The 12814-nt window shown below is 37.1% G+C and overlaps 1 pseudogene; it reads left to right on the top strand.

Annotated features, from left to right (window-relative positions):
- The first annotated feature begins 10312 nt into the window (after positions 1-10312).
- On the top strand, positions 10313-11618 carry LOC121799139 (annotated as a pseudogene).
- Positions 11619-12814: the final 1196 nt, after the last annotated feature.

The following is a 12814-nucleotide window of genomic DNA, read 5'->3' as shown; positions in this document are numbered from 1 at the left end:
GAACATATAAACATAAATGCCATTAAAAGATTAGTAAATCTTGATTTACTAAAGGCAAATGAAGTTTATAGTAAAGATAAATGTGAGATTTGTCTTGATGCTAAAATGGCTAAGTTACCGTTTCATTCAATTGAAAGAAACACTAAACCCCTTTAATTAATTCACACGGGCGTATGTGATTTAAAGATTGTGCAAACTAGAGATGGTAAAAAGTACTTTATCTCTTTCATAGATGATTGCACAAGGTATTGCTACATTTATCTTTTAAGAAGTAAAGATGAAGCAATAGAAGCGTTCAAAAATTATAAGAACGAAGTTGAGAATCAACTTAGTTGTAAAATCAAAACGATTCGAAGCGATAGAGGAGGTGAATATGTAGCCCTGTTTGAGGAGTTATGCAACACAAGTGGTATAATTCATCAAACAACTGCTCCCTATTCACCCCAATCTATTGGGTTTGCAGAACGCAAAAATCAAACTCTAAAAGAAATGATGAATGTACTGCTTCTGACTTCGGGATTACCACATAACATGTGGGGGGAAGCTGTTTTGACAGCCAACTATATCTTGAATAAAATCCCTCTCAAAGGAAAAGATATTACTCCTTATGAGTTATGTAAGGGAAAGAAGCCATCCTACAAATACCTCAAAGTGTGGGGGTGTTTGGCAAAGGTGATGGTTCCTCCGCCCAAAGAAGTTACAATCGGACCTAAAACAGTTTTGCATCTTCATTGGATATGCACTTAATAGTAGTGCATATCGATTTGTTGTCCACAAGTCTGAAATACCGACTGTGACCGTGGGAACAACAATTGAGTCAAGAAACGCGGTATTTGTTGAAAATACATTTTCTTGTAAAAGGAAGGAAAACATAGCATCCAATTCTGAGACAAGAATTGAGGATGAAACCACTAGTCCTAAATCAGCGGATGAGGAACCTGAATTGCGCAAGCGTGCAAGGCCCGAGCCAAAGGATACAGTACTAAGACGTGGTAGTAGGGTCAGAACACCAAAAACATTTGGTCCTGACTACATTGCTTTTATGTTAGATGAAGAACCGACATCTATAAAAGTAGCCTTCGATGGCCCAGACGGGCTACATTGGAAAGAAGCTGTTCAAAACAAATTGATTCAATTTTGCTAAACCACACTTGGGTGTTGGTAGATCTACTTGAAGGTGCGAAACCTCTAGGTTGCAAATGGTTACTTAAAAGGAAATTTAAGGCAGATGGAACAGTGGATAAGTATAAAGCCCGACTAGTAGTAAAAGGTTTTAAACAAAAGGAAGGTTATGACTTCTTCGATACCCATTCACCTGTAACAAGTATTACATCTATTCGAGTGTTTATCGCTATTACTGCATTACACAATCTTGAGATTCATCAAATGGATGTAAAGACCACGTTTCTAAATGGTGAACTAGAAGATGAAATTTATATGGAACAACTCGAAGGGTTTGTAGTACTTGGACAAGAGAAAATGTATGCAAGCTCGTAAAGTCTCTATATGGATTGAAACAAGCGCCATTGCAGTGGCACTTGAAGTTTGATAATGTGATGTTATCAAATGGGTTTAAAATCAACGAGTGCGACAAATGTGTCTACATCAAGAGCACTAATAACGGTCATGTTATAGTGTGTCTATACGTTGATGATATGTTAATCATGGGGAGCAACACTCAAGTAATTAACGATACAAAGGTCATGTTAAAGAGAAACTTTGACATGAAAGACATGGGTCTAGCCGATGTAATTCTTGGAATGAAGATTCTAAGAACGTCTGATGGAATCATCTTAACACAATCCCATTATGTTGAGAAGATATTGAATAAATTAAAAGCCTATGATGGCGTGCCGGTTAAGACTCCAATTGAACTCGACGTTCACTTGATCAAGAACAAAGGCGAGCCCGTTGCACAAGAAGAGTATGCACGGGTCATCGGGTGCATTATGTACTTGACTAATTGCACTCGACCTGACATTGCTTGTGCCGTAAACAAGTTGAGTCGTTACACGAGCAATCCAAGCAAAGAGCATTGAAGAGCTCTCGTGAGGGTTTTGGGATATTTAAAACATACTCAAAATCTTGGGCTACACTTCTCGAGATACCCCCCGGTACTTGAAGGGTATTGTGATGCAAATTGGATATCCGACAATAGAGACTCACTTTCAACAAGTGGATACGTCTTTACTATTGGGGGTGGTGCTGTATCGTTGAAATCCACAAAACAGACATGTATAGTCCGATCAACAATGGAATCGGAGTTCATTGCCTTAGATAAGACTGGTGAGGAAGCCGAGTGGCTTAAGAACTTCCTTGAAGATATTTCATATTGGTCTAAGCCAGTGGCACCAGTGCTGATCCACTGCGATAGCCAAGTGGGTATTGGAAGGGCAAACAATGGCTTCTATAATGGTAAGTCTCGACATATACGTCGACGACATAACACCGTGAGACATTTGATCACAACAGGGGTGATTACAATTGACTATGTGAAGTCAATAGAGAATCTATCGGATCCACTAACCAAAGGGTTAAACCGTGATCAAATGAATAAGTTGCTAGAGGGAATGGGTTTGAAATCCACAAACTAAAGAATTCTCATAGTGGTATCCCAACCATGATGACTGGACATCCCAAGAACTTGGTTTAAAGGGACAACTAAGCTATGAGAGTTCATGAGAAACACTCAACTATATTTATTCCCTAGAGAACAATAGAGTGTTGGAAAACTTGCCTAGTGGTGAGGCTAAGTCTATGACTTTTAATGACTCCTAAGTATCTCGGGGAGATTGAGTTCTCAAGGAGACCGAGTAGGGAAAGATTGTGACATCCCTAACCCGAAACATGCATCAATTTGCATAGTTATAATATTATTTGTATAATTGTATGTTATATATATAAGTGTGTATGTGTACGTGAATTTTAGATAGCTAAAATAAATGTGTAACGTGTGTATATGTGCATGAGATATATAGTACTACTATTATGTACGTACTTATATACACATATATAAGTTTAATATATGTGCATGTTTTTGGATAACCTAAGGTTGATATACATTAAATAAATATATGTTGTACGTGGCATAGAAAATGAGCATTTTAACATATTATTGTGTTGCCTAAATTTTTATAAAGGTTACACGTTTTAGTTTTTATTTTATACGAGTTTTTCTTATAAAATACAAAATAAAATATAAGGTGAGTCACCTAATTATGCCGTCAATGTACATGACTATAGAATATTTTTGTTCTTTATTTTAAAGGATGAGAATTAGGTAGGGGGAGGGGAGTAAGCTACGGTATACATATAATTTAGAAGGAACGAAAGCTATTAAAACAAAATATGAACAGTAGAAGAACAAAACAATAAGGAGAAGATTATTTAGGATTTAGAAACAACAACCATATAGTATATACAATCTGAGGGTGGTAAACAGAAAGAAGAGATTTGAGTTTTTGAATTGATTATATCGTGATTAAGATCAAGGAACGTAGATCGGGAATCAAGAGTCGTGCTCAGGTGTGTATAAATCACACTTTTAGTTTTACATGTGTTATGTGGTTGATTGTTATATGTTGAATTGGAGTGAATTATTGGATTATATGGTGTGAAATTGATATGATTATGAATTGTTTGATTTTGATGGTCGAATATGATATGAATATTTGATTGCTGAAATGGACATGTTTGTTTAGATATATTAGATAGTTTGATGGAATATGATATGGATATGTTATTGGTGCAAAGGATATGTTTATGATACCGATTATGTGAATCATTGGATTAAGGAGGATCTGTGACCGCCTTGTACTGGATCTGAAATTTTAGAGGGACCTATGAGTCCAATTACAGAGAGGCATTTGGGTCAAATACAGAGGGACCTATGAGTCCAATTACAGAGGGACCTTCGGGTCATAGAGGAATCCCGGGCAGATACCAGGCTTGACTGTTACAGAATAATAAACTGAATAGAGTGACATATGCATATGAATATGAAATGGTTTGTTTTTAAATTATGTTATATATTTGTTTCTGATTATATGTATTGATAAAAGAATATGCTTGATGTTTGTATCATGTGAGACTAAATGTGGAAATTTATATATACTGAGTTGTGGCTCATATAAACCACTAAATTTTTCAGGAATAAGATAGCAGTAAAGTTTTGACTGACATGGGTCATAGGAACTCCACGTGTTATCAGGTTCGGTGGCTGACGCATATTGGCAACCTTCTCCTCCTCATCTTTTTGCGTGTAGATAAATGTATAGTATATAGAGTGGTGAGAGGGTTCCACTACTTTACAGGATATTTTGAAATATGTAGCGGATAAGTGTTGGTTTGAACTTATATAATATGGGTGTTCTATGAATTAGACACGTGTATTGATTGCTTTTATGATAATGGATTTATTTATTAAAAGAGTATACGTCAGAGGGGTTGAGGTGTGACAGTTTAGGTGGTATCAGAGCGGGGATAGAATCCCGCTGGGACATAGTATTCATGTATATCATATGATATATTTATGTTATAAGTTTCATTTGCATTTGTATTGTCATGAACATATCTTATCTCACTGAGGAGAGAAGGGTCAGCCGCCCTGCATCATCAATTAATTATAGAAACATCTCATAGACATATTGCATCATATGGTGATTTCCTGTAAATACATGGACCAATGATGAGTCAAAGAGGTAGAAACATTAAATAGCACCGAAAAATGGAATTGTTGACTTTATGAGACTACTGATCTGACCGAGGCCAAGATATGGTTGAAAAGTATAGAACATGTGTTCAATCAGATGAGTTGTATGTCAGATGAGTGTTTTGATTATACTTGTTTCCTCTCTTGTGAGAGTTTTTATCCAATTCCTAGTTTTCTAGGTTGCTTGATCATCAATTCATTCAATCAAGTATGATCAAGTATAGGTATGCATCAAGAGTTTGTGAATTCCCTTAAGTAATGGAGCCATTAGTTGAATCTAGTACGTTGAAGACTGCTTACAGTATTTTCTCCATCAATGGATTTTGCTAATATCAAATTCACATTTCTTCATTTCTCATCTCTCATCAAATCATTTTGGATCTAGGTTTTTAAGGCTAGATCCACCTTATCCTTTTGTTGTTTTTGTGTTTTGTGTTCATTTGCAAGATCAAGCATCATCTAAAGGTATAAATCTAGGGTTAATAGATCTCAATCTACATGGATTCATATCATTGTCATACGCGGATGGGAATCTGACAATGGTTTACGGTCAAGATATACCTCTCTAGTTGAGGAGGCCATGAAACGAGAGCTCCCAAATTCTGACTTGAAGGTCAACCCTCATATCAATTCCAAGCTAACGCAATGGAACAGGAACTATTAGTCCCTTGGTTAAATTCTCGAACGCAATGGAGTGGGGTTTAATGTGCATGGAGATTACAAAATTGGCAGTGATAAAGATCAATGGGAGCACATCATGAAGGTTGTTTCCTCACCTTTATTATTGTTGTAATTTTTGCTTGCAGTTGACATAATGTGATTATGATTTGTTATTATTATCTTGGATCAAGTAATATAAAGGTGCTAAATTAAATGTTCTTCTACAACAAGGTAGTAATGCTCGATTCGTGATATACAAGTCGTAACCTCTTTAGAAAGATTGGAAGATAGTATTTGGCAAAGACCGTTGGATAGTTTTTGGCAAAGACCGTGCCAAGTGGTGTGGTTGAGGACACAAATGACGCCTTTGACACTCTTGACGAGCAGGATCAGAACCAGGTCAACAAAAGTAGTGTGGGTCAGTCTATGAAAAATGCAGGGGCTAAAGAGTACTCTACTATCTACCCAAGCCCTCAGCAAGTGCATCCAAGGACACCGGATGAAGTTAGCACAAGACAAAGCACACATGCCTCAAGCGAAGCCAAAAAACTTGAAAGAAACGCGTCTATGATTCTATCGGATTGATTGAAATGCTTGGGAAGATGCAGGATGATACTAATCTACGACTAGACAAGTTGACCAGCCGTATAGGGTATGAGTTTGATGTTAGCAAATCCCGAAAAAAATTGTTCGAGTTATTGGGTACAATTCCAGGCTTATCTATGGTGCAGTAGATTGACATTGGAGAGATTATCCTTGAGAAAGGGGAGAAAATTGATCTGTTTATGTGTCTGCCTGAGCACGGTCAGCTCACTTACGTGATGCATGCTCTTAAAAAGCACGGTGCAGTATGAGCCTTTCATTGTGTCTTTGGACAGCTTTTAAAGATCTGATCTGCCTTTACAGTTTAATTTCTAATGATGTTTTACTTTTCGATCTTTAGTACTTAAGTGATCTTTTTTGATGCAATGAACTTTATATTTTCCATCGGCATGGGTGGATTTGGTTTGCTTTTGTTATTTGCTAAGACATGGACATGGACCACCACGGCCATCTAACTTAAGGTTATTTTGTAATCTATGTTTTGCTGCATCAACTTTATAAATTGTATTGCAGTGACTTATTAAATTTGTTGCTAACTTTTCTTTTTCTTTTTTTTTCATTCTCGTCCATCTCATTCCCATATATATGAGTCTCATTAAAAGATAATTAACATATTGAACACTTGCATAACCAAAGATAATTTACATGTTGAACAAAGTTAATCAGTTCCATAAAATAAATGCAACGAGACTTAGGGAGCTTCTGTATCCGCGACTTCATTCACATTCCGACTGACTGAAACAGCATCATCATCGCTACTATCATTTTCATCGGCTCCCATGCCCAAACCTTCTATACAAACAAGCAAGAATAATGAACATCCATAAATCTATAAAATAAAAGAGTTTTGAGTTTCATAACCAAATATATAGTGCTTTTTTGCGCAAAAGTTAACAGCTAGACCGAAGGGAGGGAAACGAATTCTAGCCCAATATTGTTTATAGAAAAAAGAACCCATGTCTCTCGTAAGTGAATATGAGTAAGTCATCTCGCCAAAGTGCACTATTGATTACCATCTATTATTTCAATAGCGGCCGACCAAATAGCCCTATGGTGGTTTTCAGTTGAACAAATCTACGAAAGTGGTCTATCAAGTTAGACGATAAAACGTTCAGGGATTTGCTCCACATTGCAAAAAAATGTAATGGATAAATGGTCAAACACATCAGAAGAAGATGACAACCCAAATTCATGAGTTCTTACAAGAGTATGTGAGCTATCTTGGGGGAAAAATAAAAGAGTGAAATTAAGAAAAGGAGCGGCAGCAGCACCCGCATTTCCGTTGGCCATTTGGTTGTAGGTAAGTAATATTTCGAAAAAAAGAAAAATAAACTCAATGAAAGCAATAGAATTCAAGGGTAGGTGTATATAATGATAGCTTTCACATGTTGGTGGATAAATTTATTGAAGCATTTATGAGATATGCCAATAAGTTTTGCTCTTTCACCCACGTCATGGTAGATTTATTAAATTGTGAAATTTAATAAAACTTTAAAATAAACATGCATTTTAATTTCCCTCTCGATTACATGCAACACAACAGGAAATGAATAGCATCCTAGTTGTCCTCATGAGGGTTTTCATGAGCTAAACACAATCAAAACATTTCTTAACCACCTATACAACAAACTACTGAAAGACATTAGATGAAGTAGATCTCCATACACATAACATGAAATGGAATGGTTGATAGCCTAATAAAAGAGGTGACATCGAGAGGACATCATCAAGCAAGTACTTCGTATGTTTCCTCTGTTATCCGACGGGGCTCGCTGATGAGGCACATGAGCTACCACCTGGAGAGGCATTCGGTATAGGCGTCCGCCCATAATATAGTAGTGGGGTCGGATGTTCGTGTTAGTTGGCTTGCAATCCCTAGTGCGAGTAATTTCATCGAATAGCTTCCTATGAGACTTGAGCCCTTTGGCCTCATTGGCAATGCCATCTGAAATTATCAGCTTAGTAGAAGTAGCAGGAATCGTTTATCAAATAAGACAATCACATTATTCATTTTTTCTTCTTTAATTGTATCAATATATACAGTTTCATCGTTCTCAGCTCCTACATTCTGAGCTTCGTACCCTCCATCTAGTTCTTTCTCAATAGGATCAACGATCATTTCTCCACGAATGAAGTTATGGAACAAGAAACAACAAAGGATTAACCTAATGTGTGTTCGTATTGGATAATATGATCACTACCTAAGATACCCCATCTCATTTTGACGACACTAAACGCTCTCTCTATCACATTTCTCGGCTTTGTGTGTCGCAAATTGAACATCTCTCGAGAGTTTTGCAGCACAACAAGAGTGGGTGGGACGGGTCCCCACTACTTAAAGATGATAACGAACACCTTTGTATGGGGTTAGGAATCCATCACTATTTACATAGCCATTATCACATAAGGTAATTTTGACCTAGCTTCAAATAATGTCTTTGTTAATTCGTTGATATGGTTTCTAATGAAAGCAAGTTAAGAAAAAAAAGGAGAACGACTAAACCTTTAGGTACTTTGATACTCCTTGGTCGTGTCACAGCATCACGGAGCACCCGCGCATCACCTACAGAACCCTCCCGGTCTGGCCAATACATATGTGGAACATATGTCCTTGGTACACACAACTAGTGTATTTGTAGCCACTTGAGCCATCCTTATGTGATACCGTGGTTTGAGCCATCCACTTGAGCCATCCTTATGTCATCTTAATACTCCCTCCGTCCCATAAAAATATGTGCACTTTCCATTTTCGTACGTCCCAAAAAAATATATGCATTCATTTTTTGGAAAGTTATATCAATTTAATAATATAGGTCTCACTATCCACTAACGCTACTTTAACTATCATTCGTTTCTTCTCTCTTACTTTACCAGACCATTCTCCTATGTATACTCATATTTTTATGGGACGGAGGGAGTACAATCTTTCTCTTTCAAATATTTCTAGAGTTTATTTCTAAATTTTATTACGATTATTATTATACATTTACAATCTTATATTCTTATCCTAGAAATATCTCCTCACCAGAAAATGTGGTTTTAATACTTTCTTTGTCCCAAAAAAATAAGAACATTTAGGACGATGCGAAAATTAATACATAATTGTCAAAAATAAGAGAGATTAGGAGAAATTTAGTTAAAATAGTTTTATTGGATAACATAATCCATATTTAATGTTTAACTATGGATCCTAGTTATATAAATAGTAAATAAATTAATATATAACGATAATAGGTTTGGGAAAACTTTTGATAAATGAAAAATAAGATAATTTTGTAGGACGAACAAGCAAGGAAAGTGACGGAGGGGGTAAAAAATGAACACAAACGCAGGCGGCTTTCCTCCTAAGAGCATCTCCAATGGCGGCGAGCGGACAGGCTAGCCGATTCCCGGTGCTGGCCGGTCCGCTCGCCGAACCATTGAAACCGGCGAGCGCCATTTCGGCAAAAAAATCGGCGACCCGACGCTAATTTTCGGGCGCTGGCCGATCCGCTCGCCGGTCGGCTGGCCTCCATTGCAGGCTCCCGATCGGCGAGCGATCGGCCAGCTCAATTTTTTTTTGAAACACTATATATACGTGATTTGCACGTCATTTTCATTCGCACCACTTGTTTTAACGAGTTTTCTCTACATCTTAATTTCTGTACAAGAGCAACAACGTGAAATGAGTAACGCGGGTGGTAGTAGTGGTGGTAGTGGTGGTGATGCTGAGAGTACGAACGACAAATGAACGAAGAGTTGGAGGCCTATACGTCCCGCGAGATAAACCGGTTGATATAAAGGGCCTTGCAGCCGGCGGTACCTCGACCTCCACCCGTTGTCCACCGAGGAGCAGTGATTGATCGGGATCACGTAGCTGCACATCAGCAGCTATATGAAGACTACTTTGCGGAGGAGTCGCGGTTTGGGGCGCCTCTTTTCAGGCGGCGTATTAGGATACGTAGGGCAGTGTTTATGCGTATCGTTGATGCTTTGGAGCGTCGATATTTGTGTTTCCGGTTCAGGTGCGATGCGGCTGGCAGACCCGGCCACACACCTATACAAAGGGGGTACCTCACGATGAAGTTGGCCGCCTCAAGGCACATGCCGACATGCGCCAAGTGGATGCTCATATTCGACACCAAAAGGATTTAATTGAAGAATTGTGGGCGCGGAGGACTGCACGTCGTTAGATTTTTTTTAATTAATGTAATTTTTTTAATTAATGTAATTTTTTTTAATTAATGTATTTTTTTTATTTAAATATTATTATTGAATTTTCCCGTATCTGTGTCGTAAATTTAATTCCGTATTTTGTGTGATTGTTAATTATTTGTTTTTTATAATTTTGTTTATTTTGGTTAGCCTATTGCTTGTCCAGTTGCTTGTCCTAATGATGTAATATGAGAAGTTTTTAGTGCTGATGATATGGCAGAAAGAGTCTATGGCTAGTCTATGGCTGGCCTATTATCATTGGAGATGCTCTAAATTGTCAACATCTGTCTGCAACTTGTAGAAGAAGAAGAGAAGAACAAGGTAATTGTTTGATGTGGTTGAACCAGCACGCACGACACAAGACTTCATTCACCACTCCTTCACTCATTCCCCTTTTATACTTCCAATTTCCGAATCCAATCCCTCAATCCCCACAAAAATTGAAATCAATTTCCACACAAAAATGAACGATCTATTCTCCGGATCCTTTTCCCGCTTCCGCAGCAGCAGCGGCGATCCACAACATCGAGCTCTCCACCGGCGGCGTCAATCTGGACCGCTTCTTCGCCGACGTGGAGGCGGTGAAGGACGAGCTCCGCGACCTCGATTCGCTCCACAGCCAGCTCCAGAGCTCCCACGAGCAGAGCAAAACTCTACACAACGCCAAGGCGATGAAGGACCTCCGATCTCGCATGGACGCCGACGTCTCCGCCGCGCTGAAGAAGGAGAAGCTGATCAAAGTCAAGTTAGAGGCCCTGGACCGGTCCAACGCCGCGAACCGGCTGCGGGCCGGGCAGCTCCTCCGTGGTGAACGGGCTCCGGAAGAAGCTCCACGATGCGATGAACGGGTTCGCCGAGCTCCGCGATCGGATGTCGCGGGAGTACCGCGAGACCGTCCAGCGGCGGTACTACACGGTGGCGGGGGAGAATCCAGAGGAGGAGATTGTAGATCGGCTGATTGAGAAGGGGGAGAGCGAGACGTTTCTGCAGAAGGGGATCCAGGAGCAGGGGAGGGGGCGGGTGATGGAGATCCAGGAGCGGTGAGGGAGACGTTTTGGGATTGTTTTGCTTCTTCTTCTTCGTTTGATCATCCTTCTTTCTCTCCGCCCATGGGACAACCACAACAAGAAGTGATCATTTTTTTATTTTTTTCATTGATACTCTCGGTCCCATAATAGAGTCACGTTTGTTTGGTGTGGCACGGATTTTTAAAAGATATAAATAATATTGAGTTAGAAAAGTTAGTGGAATAGAAAATATCTATTTTTTATATTGATTTTATAATAAAATTTGAGTGAAGGGAGTTAATGGAACATGAGACTTACCAATTATGGGACAAAGGGAATAGACAAAGTGGGATGGAGGGAGTACATATTTTATGTTTTTTATATGCATTTTCACTAGGGATCTAACTACTCCTATCTCACAATAAGAGTCATATATTGTCGTTTTGGTCTATTCCATAATAAGACTCACATTTTATGTTTTACCATAAAATAGTAAGTAGATCTCATATTTCACCAACTTATTTCATCCACATTTTATTATAAAATTAATATAAAAATATGAGCCTCATATCCTTTTTAACTTTTTGAATCTAATATTATTTTTTAAAATAGTGATTCCTATTATGGGATGGAGGGAGTATTTTTTTTTTTTACCAACTCAGACTTCCTATGATTACTAACTTGGTTTCTGTAGAGAACAAATATAGTCAATATATTTAGCTGATGTGTGGAAAAAAACATTATTTGTCTAGTTCGTAAAAACCGAAAGATTGGTATATGCTTATTAATGCCAAGTTGCTTGGGTCATACAAGGTTCAATCAAACGATAAAATATCTATGCCACTTGATTTAAATGTGTGGGACGGTTGCCAATTGAAAGAAAAAACTTTCTTATCGGTTGGATCTATTTAAAATAAGAGAGAACATCATTTTTGGTCCACGAACTTTGCTAAAGTATCATTTTAGGTCCGTGAACTTTGAAAATATCATTTTAGGTCCGTGAACTTTGAGTTAGTATCATTTGAGGTACTTTTTACTATTTCTAAGTTTTTTGGACGAAAATACCCTCAATACCTTAAAGTTTATATATTTTTAATAAATTTATCATATACTCATATATTTTTATAAATATCTTTACAATATATTTTTGACAAATTTTCTAAATATAATTTAACCTTAAATATTATCACTTAAAAAATTGCTTCTTCAATTTTTTATATTAATTTTTTTTTAAATTGAATAAAGAACTTTTCTTTAATAATAAAAAATTGAATAAAGATCTTTTCTTGAATGTCACAAAATTAAATGATAATATTGGAGGTCAAATTATATTTAGAAATTTTGTCAAAAATATATTGTAAAGATATTTATAAAAAGATCTTTATTCAATTTTTTATTATTAAAGAAAAGTTCTTTATTCAATTTTTAAAAAAATTAATATAAAAAATTGAAGAAGCAATTTTACTTGCATGTCACAAAATTAAGTGATAATATTTAAGGTCAAATTATATTTAGATAATTTGTCAAAAATATATTGTAAAGATATTTATAAAAAATATGAGTATATGATAAATTTATTAAAAATATATACACTTTAAGGTATTGAGGGTATTTTGTCCAAAAAAACTTAGAAATAGTA

The sequence above is a fragment of the Salvia splendens genome, chromosome 4 (genome assembly GCF_004379255.2).
Source record: "Salvia splendens isolate huo1 chromosome 4, SspV2, whole genome shotgun sequence".
NCBI classification, from domain to species: Eukaryota; Viridiplantae; Streptophyta; class Magnoliopsida; order Lamiales; family Lamiaceae; genus Salvia; species Salvia splendens.
The sequence above is the reverse complement of the archived record's forward strand: the minus strand, read 5'-3'. Positions and strand labels throughout refer to the sequence as shown.